At 38.7% G+C, this 14678-nt stretch overlaps 1 pseudogene; it reads right to left on the bottom strand.

Annotated features, from left to right (window-relative positions):
- Positions 1 to 2100: 2100 nt before the first annotated feature.
- On the bottom strand, positions 2101 to 3014 carry LOC109703437 (olfactory receptor 1f45-like; annotated as a pseudogene).
- Positions 3015 to 14678: the final 11664 nt, after the last annotated feature.

Genomic DNA, 14678 nt, shown 5'->3' with positions numbered 1-14678 from the left:
CAGGTTTATTGACAAGGTCTTGTTGTGTAGCATGGGGCTTTCTGGACATGCACTGACACCAATTCCCAGATTTTTAATTGTATGCATGAGATGCAACCAATATTCTTAAGGTCTTAAGGAGAGGGCTTTTACCAGAGAGATCCAATTGAGGACAGATTTTCTCTTACCAAACATGCACTATTTTTCAGTATGAACTGCCCAAGAGACTGCCTCATCTTCTGAGGAATTTACAGTTGTAGCTCTGACCATAAAATGACCACAACAGGGAATGTCCAAGGGCAGTGCTTGGTGGAGACAGGAGGAGTTCACCATTTGGTGACCATTTGTTGAGGAGGGTTGAATTCCATGGTGTTTTTTCTTTTCCTTTTGCTAGCCTGCCTCAAAATTGGTTGATAATGTAATGAGGGGACAACATATGGGGGAAGATACAGGTTATGCAAGGAAGACTATGATGAGAACAAAATGAGTTGTCCATGCTATTATGTAACAGAAGTACTACTAAAATAAAACTGACAAGAGAGAAGAATATGTGGTTTAATCCTATGTGGTCATGTTCCTTTGGGCAATAAAAATGTGTTGTTCTGGGAGTTCACTACTTCAGAAGCACTGACAGGTTTGCTCTGTGCAAGTCTGTGGGTTATGAGTAGGGAACAAGTTGATGCAATTGCACAATTATTAGAGTTTTATAGAATCATGAGAGTCTTGCAGCAGAGAATGAGCAAAGAAAGAGGAAGAAAATTAGGAGAGCTGTGCAAGGAGAGATGAACATTGAAGTTGATGAGAAAGAAAGTTGTGAATACAGCTTGAGGCCACATCATATAACACTTTCTACTATAAGGAAATAATATTTGGATTTATCTTGGCCTCTTCCATGTTTTCTATGAGAATTGGTTGACATATATAATTAGAGACATAGGAATATTAACAAAGTGTATGTGTAGGGTAGAGTTTATGTGTAGGGAGGGAATGTCAGGAGGCAGTGAGAGTCCCATGAGGCTAAAGACAGATCATGCTCAGAATTGGCAAGAGGCCAGACCAAGTCACGAAACATTTGATAAGAAGCAACAAAGACCTATCATGCAGGAGAGTGGAAGAGACTGAAAAGCAGAGCTGGACATAAAGGCCAGTAAAGCAAGGGTTGCAAACCACTGGAGATCCAGGTGAGTACTGTCTGATGTCAGGACAGAGAAGGTGGGATGTTTAGCTTTCACACATAGAACAGGAGAAGACATGGGGCTGATGGTCCTTGACATTTGGTCCTCTAGAGCATAACAGATTCTGGACTCAGAATCAGAAGTCCTTGGTTCCAATTGCAATCCTGCTATTAATTATGACCTTATGTCCCTAAGGTGCTATAGCAACTCTAGGCACTTAATATTTAAAGGAATCCCTGCAGCTTATGTGAAATTAAAGGGACACCAAGAGATCCATGTGAAGCACAGCTACCATATAGAGTCTGGTTCCTATTCCTGACCAGTACCTGTGCTGATCAACAAAACACCAAAAGGTTTGGGCATTGTTCTGAGATGTAGAGGGGGACTTAACCTAGGACAGAGAAAGAATTGCATAAAATGACAATGACAAAGACATTCAGAATAGATAGGACCTTTCTGAAATCAATAGCTATTGGTTTTTGTCCCAAGGCAAGAGAACACTTCTGTGTATCAGTCATGAAAACTATAGCAATTCCTCTTCTGAGACCATTAGGGCAAGTGATTCTGAGGAGTGTCAACTCTAAATTCCTGTGAAACTACAGAACATTTTAGTCACCACTTCTTTGTTGGTCCTCTAGGACCATTTAAAAAATAGACTTAAATTTTTCTGATCCTCAGTTGTTCTTGACTAAAAATGAGTATATCAAAATCATCCTTTTTAATTTTATGTATTTGTTTGTTGACACTATTGGGGTTTGAAAATCAGCCATTTTTACAAATAAAAATTAAAAGTTTTATGACTATCAGCAACTCAATCTCAAATATGAAAGCATGGTCATGATCAAAAACCAATTATTACAGGAATAGTTATGGATGAGTTTGGCACCTATTTTTTCTCATTACAATGAAAAAGAGGTGGTGTGTGAAATTTGGAAGTCTTCTCAGCTCATAAATTTTCTAACTCTAGAATCAGAATCACCTTCTTTAGTGCTCCTTTCATGTCATGATTCCTCAGGCTGTAGATGAAGGGATTGATCAGGGGTGTCCCCACTGTGAAGATGACAGTGGCCATGGTGTCCTGTGCTGAGTAGGAGGATGAAACCTCCATAGAAGAGGCAAACCACAGTGAGGTGAGACACACATGTGGACAGGGCTTTCCGCATCCCACGGACAGATGGCAACTTCAGTACATTAGAAAAAATGTAGGCATAGGAAATGATTACACATTTGAACGGTGTCAGAAATATCACTCTACCCATAGTGAAGACCATCAGGCATTGATAAAGGTATTGGAACAAGAGAGCTCCATTATTGGATAGGGGTCACAGAAGAAAAGATGTAGAGTGTTGTGGGAACAATAGGTAAGTTGAACCATGAGAAGAGCAGGTAAGAGAGCATACAGGATTGTAATGACCCATGATATAGACACTAGAAGGACACAGAGTCTGGGCCTCATGATCATGGTGTAGTGGGGTGGACAACAGATGGCTATGTAGTGATCACAGGCCATGACCCTCAGGAGAACCCATCCATGTTGATGAAAGTGATGAAGAAGTAGATCTGGGTCAGACAGTCCATGTAAGAGGTGGACTTGCTGCCCACTATGTGATTCACCAGCATCTTGGGGACAGTGACTGATGAAAAGCAGATGTCAACACTGGAGAGGTTGGCCAGGAAGAAGTACATGGGTGTGTGGAGATGAGGGTCACAGCTGATGGCCAAGATGATGAGAAGGTTCCTGATGATGGTGACCAGATACAACCCCAAGAACAGCCCAAAGAGAACCTCTTCCTGCTCTGCCTTTCTAGAGATTCCCAGGAGGAGGAAATCTGTGACTCTGGTCTGATTTTCCCTATCCATGTCTGTGGGGAAGAAAGTGTCATCAAATAGTAAGATCATATGCCAATATTCAAGCCAAAATTTTGTATATGTTAGTATACTCATTTGTTGGAAATTAATGAAAATTTTATTATTTTCTTGTGTAGCTATAGAAAAAGCGTGGTTAATTGTATTTTTCTTTATGCTATATTTTTATTAACTACCCTTATTAAAAATTTAACCACATGACTAATACTTTATTAAGAGCTCTTGTATATTGCTAAAGATTTTGACTGTGACTTTTCTATTTTCTCAGAATTTGGAATGTTTGGGAGCTTTTGTGGACCTGGCAGTTGGTTTGTCCTCAGCATTTTTTCTGCCATTAAGATATGGTCACCACAGGTGACAGCAGTTTGCTGACCTGAGCTGCTGGTCAGTGGAGACGTGCAGCATCCAAACTTTAGCTGGACCTGAAAAATATCACCTATGTAGGGGACAGGAGGATCACATAAAACATGACGGCAATGCCAATGAGGAGTAATGAAATGGCAAGGCACATTTGTCATAATGACTTGAAACTACTACTGAGACTGTATGTTGAAAACAACAAGCTGAAACAATCCCACACTCTGTTTTGTGGAGGCTTTGTTGTTATTGTTTTGGCAGTATTGGGATTTAAACTCAGGCCCCCATGCTTGTGGTGCAGGTACTCTACCATTTAAGCCACTTTGCCAATCAGTCCCAACACTTACAGAATTTGTGTTGAGAGATGGATGGCTTGCATAGTTATTTGGTGGTTAAAAAAATTACCATTTCATGTTAAATCCAAAACAAGTTGAACTTCCAAAGAAAATGACTGGATTTTGATAGGTATGCACTAAATTGCTCTTTCTGTGATTGGATCTACATTAGGCATCTTGTAATAGAATTCAGCTTCCCCTGCAGCTGCCTTAGGAAGAGAGTGCTTCTATCACTCCTGGAACAATGACATTTAGCTTTTACTGCAGATATCTGTTCATGTTTTCTTTCATGCATTGATCTCTGGTGAGTGTTAGAACTATCTTTAAGATATTGGGGTGTCACAAGAGAGACGACACTACTCACTAATCAATAGGCAGGGCAAAATTTACTTCTGCAGAAGGGTGCACACCAAGAAGTCTGAGAGGTATGCAAACCTCTCAGGAAGTCTGCAGGGGTTTTATATGATACCATGCTGTCTCTCTGCTGCCCCTGGATAACATATGACATATGATATTGGTTTTATTTCTTAATTGACTCTTTCAATAGTGTGCCTTACTTTAAAAAATAATGGGTTTCATTGTGACATTTTTATATATGCATATGATATACTTTGATCATATTCAATCTTTTATTACCTTCTCTTCCCCTGTCCTCTCCTAACAGTACCACTTTATCTTTCATGCCATTTTATTCCCTAAATAACACATATGAGAAAAAACACGGGATGAACTGTGCCTCTGTGTTTGGATTCTTTCACTTAACATGATGACCTGCAATTCCTTCCACTTTCTTACAAGTGACATTTCATTCTTCTTTTTAGCTGAATAATAGTCCTGTGTATGTATACCACATTTCCTCTGTCCATTTGCCCATTGGTGGGCACCTAGCAGGATTCTGTATTTTGGCTATTGTGAACTGTACCATAATAAACACGCATGTGCAGGTATTTCTGTTGTTATCAGGCTGTGATACTTTTGGGTAAATATGTAGGGATGGTGCAGCTGAATCATATGGTGATCTATTTTTAACATTTTGAGAAACCTCCACACTGTTTCTTATTGTAGTTGGACTAATTTCAATTCCCACTGATAGTGTATAGGGCTTCCTTTTTTGCTTCATCTTTACCAGCATTTATTGTTTTATGTTTTCTTGATCATAGTGATTCTGATGAATGAAATGGGATCTCAGTGTAGTTCTGATTTGCATTTCCTTGATGGCTAAATATATGGAACATGTTTTCCTATATTTATTGGCATCAGATGGCTATTCTCAACTTGAAAAATGTCTATTCAGTTCATTTGCCCATTTATTCATTGTGTTATTTGCTCTTTGGGCATTAACTTTTTTTAGTTCTTTATGTATTGTAGATAGCAATCTCTCATGGATGAGTGCTGGAAGAAATTTTATCTCATTCTGTATACATTCTTGTTTCTTTGTTCACTGTTTCCATTGCTGTACAGAAGATCCTTAGTTTGCTGCAATCCCATCTTTCAATTATTTTTATTATTTCCTTAGTTATTGGAATCCTATTCAGAAGGTCATTGCCTGTAAGTACATCTTGAAGTGTTTTCTCTGTTTACTTCTATTCGTAGAAGGAAATTAAGGAAATTAAGGCCATTGACCCATTTTTGAGTTGATTTGTATACCAAATGAGATATAGTAATCCATAATTCACTTTTGTTTTGGTCAGAGATTTAATATGTAAGCCTTGTTACTTTGGTGGATATTTAGTGTGCAATTGAAATTGGAGTATGGGTTAAGGTCTGCTAAATGATGTCAAGTTGGTTAACAATGATCACCTCTTCTCTATCCTTACTGACTTTTCAGTCTAGGAGTGTTATTCATTACCTAGAAAAGGGTAGTAAAATCTGCTTTACTTTTGTCAGTTTTAGTCTTGTGTGTCTTGAAGATTAATTTATAGGCACACGTGCCTTTTGATTGCACTGTCCTCCTTCTGAACTGACCTTTTGTCACTGTGAAATTTCCTTTCTTGTATTGGGAAATATCTTCTCTCTTAAAATATATTTTTGTCTAATATTAATATGACCATACAAGTTTCTACAGATAGGTGATGCAGTTGTTCCAAGTTATTTGCAAGGGGATAGCAAGACTGTTATAGTTATTCTGACATGGCTACAAAAGGGAAAGTTCCTTCCACTTTTAAGAGCCCTTCCTATATTAGCATGGATGTCACAGGTTGAGCATACTTTTACCCACTTGTCCAATCTCTACCTTCTACTCTGATGGCATAACCCATTTACATTTAATGTGATTACTAATCAAGGAGAATTAACTTCTGCAATTAGGCATTTGCTTTCTATATGTCTTACAGGTTTTTGCTCCTCAATTTTTTGTCAATGCCATTTTTTGATATTTAGTTTGTTTTCTTAGTCTACCATTTTGTTTCCAAAACAAAATTTAGTTTATTAGTGAGTTGTCTTGAAAATGACAATTAACATCTTAATCTTATAATAAATTATCTTAATCTTATAATAAATTTGAAAAGGCCAAATTAAAGTTCATTGGATTATACTGTTTCTGTACATACAGATGTTACTTACTTTGTTGCTATCATAGAATACACATTTATAATCTGTATGCCACTTATTATACATGTATAAGTATTAGTTTATGCATTTGCCTCTTTACTCATATAAAGAAAAAGGAATGGTTATTCCAAGTGTAACAGTGCTAATTTCCCATATAGCTAACATCACATTATTTTTCCTATGCCTTGAAGAGTTGCTGTCCAGTGTCCTTCATTTTAACTGAAGGATTCTTCTTAGTATTTCTTATATGGCAGATCTATTTGTAATGAACTCCTGCTTTTGTTTATCTGGGAAGTCTTAATTTTTCCTTTATTATTGAAAGATAGTTTTTCCATGTATAAAATACTTGGTTGACAATTTTTTCTTTGAAAACTTTCAATGTGTCAGTCCCTTTGTTGTGGCACCCAGGGTTTCTGGAGAAAGATAAGGTTGTTAATGTTTGTTGGGAATCTTCTGCATGCAGTGAGTCACTTCCATCTTGTTGCTTTCAGAATTTTCTCTTCTTGTCTGAATTTTATTTGTTTATTTATTTATTTATTTATTCATTCTTGGAGTACTTGGGTTTGAAGTAAGGGTTTCACACATGATAGGCAGGTAGTCTAGCCACACCTCCACCCTCGTCTGGGTTTTAACATGCAGACTATGTCTTGTGGCTCTCTTTCATTTATATTGCTTGATATTTATTGAGTTTCTTGGATGTGTATATTCACGTCCTTATGAGCAGATTTGAGATGCTTTACCCATTATTCCCTCATGTATTCTTTCTGCCCCATTTTCTCTCTTTTCCCTTTCTAAGATTCCTCTGATGGATACATTGGTATGCATGATGGCGTCCCAGAGATTCCTCAGGACATACTCCTTTTGTCACTTTTTTTTCTGTTTGCTCTCCAGACTGGATTGTTTCAAGTTTCTTATCTTCAAATTTTCTGATTGGTATACTCAAACATGCTGATGAAACTTTTCATGTTGTGAATTATTTACTCCACTTATTGGGCTTCTCACCTACTTAATTTCTTTTTTATTTCTTTCTATAATTTATATTGGTTTGATTTTCTCATTTCATTCACCCATTATTGTCTCAGATTTTCTTTAGATCTTATCTTTTTTAGTCAGTACTGGTGGTTGAACTCAGGGCCTGAGGCTTGCTAGGCAGTCATTCTAGCACTTGAGCCACACCACCAACCCTTTTGGCACCATTTATTTTTGAGATAGGGTCTCATTTTATGCCTGGACCACAATCTTATTTGTGCTTCCCCACCTGGCTGGGGATGACAAGTATGTGCCACCATGTCCAACCATAATTGAGATGGGATCTATGGAAATTTGTGCTTGGGCTGGCCTGGAACAGCCTCTTAAGTAGCTAGGATTATAGGTGTGGGCCACCATGGCCAGTTTCTTTAGTTGTTGCTTCATGGTTTTCTTCAGGTCATGAGCAGATTTAAGATAGTTGATGTATCATATTTGACTAGTAATTCAATGTCTGTGCTTCTTTAGAAATAGTTTCTAGCATTTCTTTTTATTATTGTGAATGGTCTACATTTTCCTTTTTTATATGCATTGTGATTCTTGAAGAAAAAATTGCTCAGTTATGTGTGGTCTTTGAAGTTTCTCTCCAATTAGCCAGTGACTTACAATGCTTTCCTTAAATGTCTGACTTTAAGAAGAGGGAAATGTTACTGTGTCTTAAATTTCATCCTAAATATCACTGGGGGAAACTACTGTAGCCTACAGGACCATTCACAAGGTAGACATCTATGCCATTCCCTCAGGTTCTACCAGTACAGCCAAACACATTCACACCAAATTCTTGTAACACCATATCCCTATGACCCTGTATGAAACAACCCAGCCAGTCCAGAAACGTGGCTGTTATCTCCACCAACATAGTGCAGAGGCAGGTGGTTCATCCATGCGACACTCTGCACTCAATCTGAGCAACAGGCTGAGGAGTGACGTCCTGCCACACTCTTACCAAAGAACCATGGACGTTTACTTCATCAAGAAGTAAACTTTTCTGCTTTGCTTTTCTACTCTAGTTTGATGAAATTTTTGGCTATTCACTGGTTTGACTGCAGGTGTTTTACAATATATTATTATAAATATCTTTTAATGAAAATTCAGTACCAACTTTATTGGCATTTTTATTGCTTACAGCTTTTAATTTGGAGATAAACATAGATAAAATTGAATAATATATAATGTATTAGCTGTTTAAGAAGGAATGTGTGCTCATGTTCAATTCTACTTTTGTCTGTTTTATAGTTCCCTACAAAGTTTTCATTTATTGCGAAGTTTCTTCTTACATGTTTCGTGTTTTATATTCTTAGTGTACATGTAATTTCTTTTTCTACCTTCTAAGTAGTTATTGTTTACATATATGACTGCTACTGGTAACTATTTGATGTTTTAAAATTCTGGTAGCTTTCTGAATTCTTTAGTTTTACCTTAATTTATGGCTACTGTTATTCACTAAGATTCCCAAATGTTCTGTCATGTCATCTGCATACCAAGGATAGTTTGGTCCTTGTTTTCCAGTTCTCTTCGTCTAATTTCATTAAATGATACATTATATATATGACTTAGTAGCACTTCATGTAGTGGACATCTTACTTTCTTGCTGAATTCAGTGTTTCCTTATTAAGTAAAATGGTAGCTTACAGTTGAAGTATATGTTCCTTAACATGTTTAAGAAATAGCAGTAGAGTTCTATTATCTTGCATATTTTAACCCAGAATATTTGTTGAAACATTTTTCAGAACTCAAGCAAACACATAGTATTTTTCTTAAGCATATTAAAATGCTAAATAATTTCAAAGAATAATAAAACCAATTGCACTGACAGTATAAACTGAGTTTGTTTACCATATATTTTAAAGCAACATTGTGTCCTGTAGGCTAATGCTTTACATTCCATTTTTATATTAGTGTTAGTAAGTAATATTGACCCGTGTTTTCTTACTTGATTTATGTACCAAAGGTAAAGCATTTTTCACTGTAAAGGAAGAATATTTGTTCATTTTTCTAGAATAACTGAAATATTAAGTGTTGAAAGTTTGGGAAAGTCCTTGCAAGTGTACAGGCCCAGTATGGCAGTGTGGGAATGGCAGTGGCAAGAGAGTTGCTACAAGAGCTGCTAGAGGTGCTTTTTGGAGGGCTCAGAGTGGAGAGAAGAGGAAAAGAAATGTGGCATGGGACTTGCCAGATTCTGACTAAACACAAAAAGTGTAGTGGCCAGTGCTCCCACAGAATACATGTGCAATGATACTGATTTTTGAAGGTTCTCAGTTTCTGTCTGTCTTATCAGTTATTCATCTCATCTGTATGAGAAAGGTTCAGGCTGTAAAATTTTTATGTAATTGAGGTTATGGTTATACTTAGCAATTCTGAAAATACAAAACCACACATTAGCCAAGAAATGTCCTCCTCCTCCTCCTCTCTCTTTCTCTGTCTCTCTTTCACACACACATACACACACAAAGAAAAATTTCTTTTTGTGTGATACTGGGCTTTGAACTCAGGGCCTAATGCTTGCTAGGCAGGTGCTCTACCAGTTGAGCCACTCCACCAACCCCCCAAACTTCCAAAATAAATAAGACCACTGGGTCATATGGGTACAGGCAGAGGTTACCATACTGAGCCAATTATGAAAATCTTTAAAACATGGCAGAAATTCTGGAGGCAACTAGGAGGATTGATATGCAGGAGGTTTGGAAATGATTTTATTTACATATTTTTATGAGCAGACTTGGGCATACATTTGCATCAAAGTTAAACAATGTGTCTTTGGAAAATTGGTTTATATTGTGCCAGATTTATAAACTAATTCTACAGTAGCTGATACCTTTACAATATTAAAGCTTTTAATCCAGAGCATAATAGGACATTTTATTTATTCAAATTTTGTTTTGCATACATCTATCATGATTTATGACTTTCTTGGCATAGACATTTTATTCAAGTTTCTCATTTCATGGAATTTTTAAATAAAGGTTTTTTTTAAAAAAACAGAGGTATAGTAAAAATGTAAGAAATTGTCTTTTTTGTGTACAGGTGTATGAGGTTTGGTTTTGTTTCATTGCAGTACTGTGCTTTGAAGTCAGGGCCTACACCTTGAGGCACTCCACCAGCCCTGTCTTTGTGATGGGATTTTTCAAGATAGAGTCTTGCAAACTATTTGCCCAGACTAGCTTTGAACTGTGATCCTCATGGTCTCTGCCTCCTGAGTGCCGGAATTACACACCTGAGACACTGTGCCCGAAGACTGTGTGAGTTTTTTTACTTGCATTAGTAGGGAACCACGAGCCCATGAGCAGCTCCACTCTCCATGAAATTCCCTCAGCAGCTGTCCCATCAACCTCTTAGAGTGATCTCTCAGTGACTTTCCAAAATTCTTCCACAAAACTTTTTGACAGGGTCTTGCTGTGTAGCCCAGTCTGATATTAACATGGGGATCCTCCTGCCTTACCTTACCCTACATGGTGCTGGGATTGCAGACATGTGCTGCCACATCTGGCTGAGAAGGTAATTTTAGACAGCATTTTCAGTGCACCTGTGTTTTGACTTCAATTTGCTCATGAGGTCAGATGTGGAAATTTTCACTTGTGTCATTATGTTAGTGCTTGCCAACATGACAGTTTTGTAAGGCCTTGGAGTTTGGATTTATGGATTAGGCATACTCAACCTGCAGATTTATATTTATTTATTGCTTGAATTGTTTTAACTTTGACCATTGGAAACTCATTCATGTTGACGGGTGGGTGTCTTTGGCATGCCCTCGTCTCCATTTTCTCCCTTCCTTCTTTCGTCCCTCCTTCCTTCCTTAGTTTCTTCCTTCCTTAGTTCCTTCCTTATTGTTTTTTACTATTGGCCTCCTTTTTTTGGCAATTCCTGACTTTATACTCTAGAAGGTGCCCCAGGCCTAAGTTAGAGACCTAAGTTCTATTGACTTCAGTAGAAACTTGGAGGACAAGTGGAAGCAGAGCAACTGCATGAAACTCCAGTGGCCATGGCCGGGCTGGTCCCTGGTCCCTCTGGAGAGAGAGCAGTGTCTGGGAAACTGTACAAGGATATTTACCATCTATTTCATCATCATCATTCACCAAGCTGAATCAAACTTTCCTCCCCAAGTTGTTTTAATTGGCTTTAAAGAATTGGGCCCCAATGGCAAATTAGTGGTAGATGGAAATTGCCAGTGGGGAGGAGAAGAAGGGTGTGCTGCCCCCAGGAGTTCAGGCTCAGGAAAGAAGGCTTCTGGCACAGTCCTGGTTTCCTGACTGTCCCAGGGAATACTCTGCTGGTCTGGCACAAACCTGCCTCTCAGGGGAAGGCATTACAGACTCACCCAATGTGATTTGCTCTAATTAACTCTCAGTTCATGTCCTAGGTGGGGGGGAAATGCTAATGAAGGTGATCTATATGTGTCCTGAAGGGATCTTTTCCATCCCCCATCTGACCCTGACAAGGGTGGTACATGACAGGGACCCAGAGAAGCTATCAGGTAAAGGGTGCAATAGTAGGAGGGAGAATGACGTAAAGTTCATGTGGAATTGGCTAGACCATAACCAGGCCTTTCCTCTCTGCTTAAACATGCTGATCCTGTAATGGTTTCTTTCCCCTCTCAAGCAGGCATTTCTGTATAGTGAATAATGACTTCCAAGATCATTTTGGGGGCATGTGAATGGAAAGTGGTTTTTCCCTCTGACTTAGCACCATTTTATATATTCACTGACTGTCCTATATCCTCCTTCTCCTACTTACACTCAACTTTGCACTGAGACTTCAGGGAGAGACAGGCTGAGCATTAGAACCTCTGCCCCAGTGAGGCAAACCCCAGCATGCTTATAGTCCCAGCTATTCCAAAGGGTGAAGAAGGAAAATCACTTGAGTCCAGGAGTTTGAGTTCAGTGTGGACAATCCTTCACAACCAACCAATCAATGAAACAAACACATTTGCTACAGACTGTAGTTCTTTTTATTCAACCTTACTGAACACTTGGGTCTCAAAATTCAGTCAATCTTTCCACATCTGGATCATCTGTCAGTACTCCAGTTCCCGGATTCTATATTTTAATGCTAATTTTTGGCCTCTTGGAAGGTCACTTCTCAATTTCCCACCCAGAGGAGGAAAAAAGAATTTCTTTTCCTAAACCACATGGGTTATCTTTGCTGGGACAGATTCCTTTTAACAAAAGGCAGATCAAGAGGAGAAATTCACCAGCAAGTTTGAAAACATGCTCCATGTCTTGTCATGCTCCATGTCCTTCTCAAGGACAGTAATCATCTCTCAAAGCTGTGCCCTGCTATTCTGTTTCAGTATTATTGTAACAGGGCAGTGAATGTTAGAGTGCCAAGACAATGGTAAAGAAATTTCTACTTCTGAGTTACTAAACCATGAGAGGTGGCTTATCAGAGGTTTCCCCAGGAAGGGATGAATTAAATCTCTCATTTTATGGCAGAAAAGGAAGAAAGAAAGTTCTTTTGTCTGCTTGAATCTTTGTCCTGCTGTCAGGCAAACGTGAGGCAAAAACTTCAGCTCAACAATACCCAACACTTGAAGAAGAAATCTTTTGGTTTCCCTCACCCATTACTCTTGACACACAGTTACTATTAATGATTCTTCCATATAGAAGTGTCCCAGGTTTACTGAGCTTTGTAGGGAATGTGTCCACACATAAGCAATGGTTCTTTCCACAAATGGTGTGTTATGTAATGAGGGCATGAGATCTGCGTGCAGATACAGGAACTCTATAATGAGAACAAAATGAGTCTTGTAATTTAGTCCACATTACTACATCTCAAATGTTTTCACAGAACCACCTCTAAAAGAAAACTGAGAAGTGAGAAAGTACATGAAATTTATGACACGTATTGGTGTCATGTTGCTGCTGACTCAAAGTGTATTGTCCTGGGAGTCCACACACAGCAGAAGCCCTGTGATGTGTGTGACATGCATGTCTGTGGGCTATGAGTAATGAAGCAGTTGGTGGAAATGCACAATTATTAGGATTTTTTAGAACCATAGGAATTTTTAGCAGAGCCTGAGCAAAGAAAGAGAAAAAGAACTCAGAGAGAGCTGTGCTGGGAGAGTTGAACACTGATGTTGGTGAGAAAGAAAGCTGTGAGGATGGCTTGAGGCCATATCGTGTTAGACTTTCTTCTTGAAGGGAAGAATATTTGGGATAACCATGGTCTTTTCCACGTTTTCTGTGAGAATTGATCGACAGACACAATCAAGGCATTAGGAAGATTATTGGAATCTGTCTTTAGAGTACAGATGTACAGGGAGAGGGCAGAAGCTGTAGCTGGGATACAGAACTGATGAGGCAGGACCAAGTCAGGAAGCAGTTGATGTTGAGGACAATGAGGATCAATTACACAGGAAAGCAGAGATGACCATGCAGTGTCTTGCAAGAAGGGAAGTGCATTGAGAGCTACAGATAGGGGATGACTGAAGGTTCAGGTGTCCACTGTCTAGCTATCAGAACAGAGAGGGTGGGAACTGACGTTCTGGAAACATAGTCTTCAAGTATAGAACAGCAGAAGAGGCTTGGACTGCCAGGCACTTGGCCCCATAGAGCGGAACAGAGCTTACTATGACCTGGAAACAGAAGTCCTGGGTTCCAATTGCAATCTCACCACTATTTCATGACCTTATGTCCCTAAAGTGGTATAGAAACTCTAGACAATTTAGTTTTAGAAGAATCTCTCCTTCCTGTAGCCCATGTAAACATAAGGGATACCAAGAGTTCCATGTGGAGAACAGCTAAGATCCAAGATTCCTGGTCCTAATCCTGTCCCATACCCAGGCTGAATCACAAAACACCAAAAATTTAAGTGGGCACAGTGTATAGGTGACGTCATTGTTCTCACCTGTGAACTGTAGGGGAAAGACTTAAGCCTGGAACAGAGGAAGAACAAATAGCATTGAACAATAACCCTCAGAGTGGATAGTTAGGGACCTTTCTGAAATCAACAGTACTGGTGTATGTCCCATGCAAAGAGAACCATCCTGGGTGTCTGTCACCAGGAACTGTAGCAGCTCCTCCTCTGAGGCCATTGAGGCATGTGAATCTGAGGAAAATCTGCTTTAAAGTCCTCTGAAATTCCAGATCATTGTGGTCTCCATTTTCTTGGGGAGTTGATAAACAAGATATATATAGCTATCTATGATCCTCAGTTTTTCTTTGCAAAATGAGTAGCTCAGAATCAGCCCATTTTAGAATTAAAAATTATGGGATTTATGACTGAGCAGCTGTCAGCCTCAAATTTAAAAACATGATCATGATAACCTAACACCAATTACAAGAATAATCAGTCATTAGTGAGATTTGCACCTATGTGGGCCTCAGTTTCTCTCTTTACAAGGATAATGAAATGTAGAATGTGCTGGAGCCCTCTCAGCTGTAAACTTTCTATT

Source organism: Castor canadensis, chromosome 16 (assembly GCF_047511655.1).
Source record: "Castor canadensis chromosome 16, mCasCan1.hap1v2, whole genome shotgun sequence".
Classification (NCBI taxonomy): domain Eukaryota; kingdom Metazoa; phylum Chordata; class Mammalia; order Rodentia; family Castoridae; genus Castor; species Castor canadensis.
The sequence above is the reverse complement of the archived record's forward strand: the minus strand, read 5'-3'. Positions and strand labels throughout refer to the sequence as shown.